The sequence below is a fragment of the Mauremys mutica genome, unplaced genomic scaffold, assembly GCF_020497125.1.
Source record: "Mauremys mutica isolate MM-2020 ecotype Southern unplaced genomic scaffold, ASM2049712v1 Super-Scaffold_100046, whole genome shotgun sequence".
Taxonomy (NCBI): Eukaryota; Metazoa; Chordata; order Testudines; family Geoemydidae; genus Mauremys; species Mauremys mutica.
Window position 1 is genome coordinate 4627267 of NW_025423257.1, and position 1037 is coordinate 4628303.

The following is a 1037-nucleotide window of genomic DNA, read 5'->3' on the forward strand; positions in this document are numbered from 1 at the left end:
GCTTGGGGAGGGGCTTGGTTAGTGAAGATGAAGAGAATAGGTGGCCCATGGCTCTTGCATTTGGGGAGGCTGGGTGTGAGCGCTGGAAGCTCCCTAGAAGTGGGGGGCCCATTGGTGCCCAGACCATGGCACTGCCCCCCACCCTTCTCCTCTCTCTGAGGCCCCCCCTGTGCTCCCCCCTTGCTCCTGTTTGGCCACTTCCCACCCCCGCTCTTCCTCTTTGGCTGAGGACGGCTGAGCCACCTTTCGCTCGCTCCTCTCCTCCCCCAAGGCCTTCCTGCCTGCTGCTCGTGCCTCTCCACCCCCTACCACAAGGTCTGCCCACCAGCCACCACCGCCACCTCTCTGACCCGTCCCTGCAACCCACCCTGCCCACCACCCACACCTCTCTGCCTCTCCCCTGAGACCTGCCCTGCCCACTGCCCCCACCTCCGAGACCTGCTCTGCCCACCGCTCGAACCTCTCTGCCCCTCCCCTGAGACCCACCCTGTCCACGTCTTTCTTCGGTCATCTGTTGTTATTCCATGAAACATCAAGAATGGAATAAAAAACAAAAAGAATGGAATTACTCCAGAGTGAGGAAAGAAAGGAGCCACCAACCCACTGGCATTGCTGCTTTAGTTAAAGTGTTTAGTTAAAACAGCTATTGAATGTCCTCCCTATGCCCCTTGTGTCACCAGAGCACATCCCTGCTAGCAGTTCTTGGATGGCAACAGAGAGCAGTGCACTGTGGGTAACTATCCCACTGTGCAACTGGCTGCAGGGTGTTTTGGGAAGGGTTTGCAATGCCTCACGGGCTGGTACAGCATCACATGATGCAGTTTCTCTATCCCACCGTTCCATGGGCATCTTACTAGATTACCAGCTGCTTTTCAACTGCAGTGTGCGTGGCAGGGGAGAGACTCTTTGTGTGGGGGGAGAGACAGTGTGTGTGTTGGGGAAGAGTGAGTGTGTTGACCTAGGTAGGAGCAGATCATTATTATCCCTACTTGAAAGAGGGAGAAGCTAAGGCTGAGAAAGAAGAATTGACTTGTCTT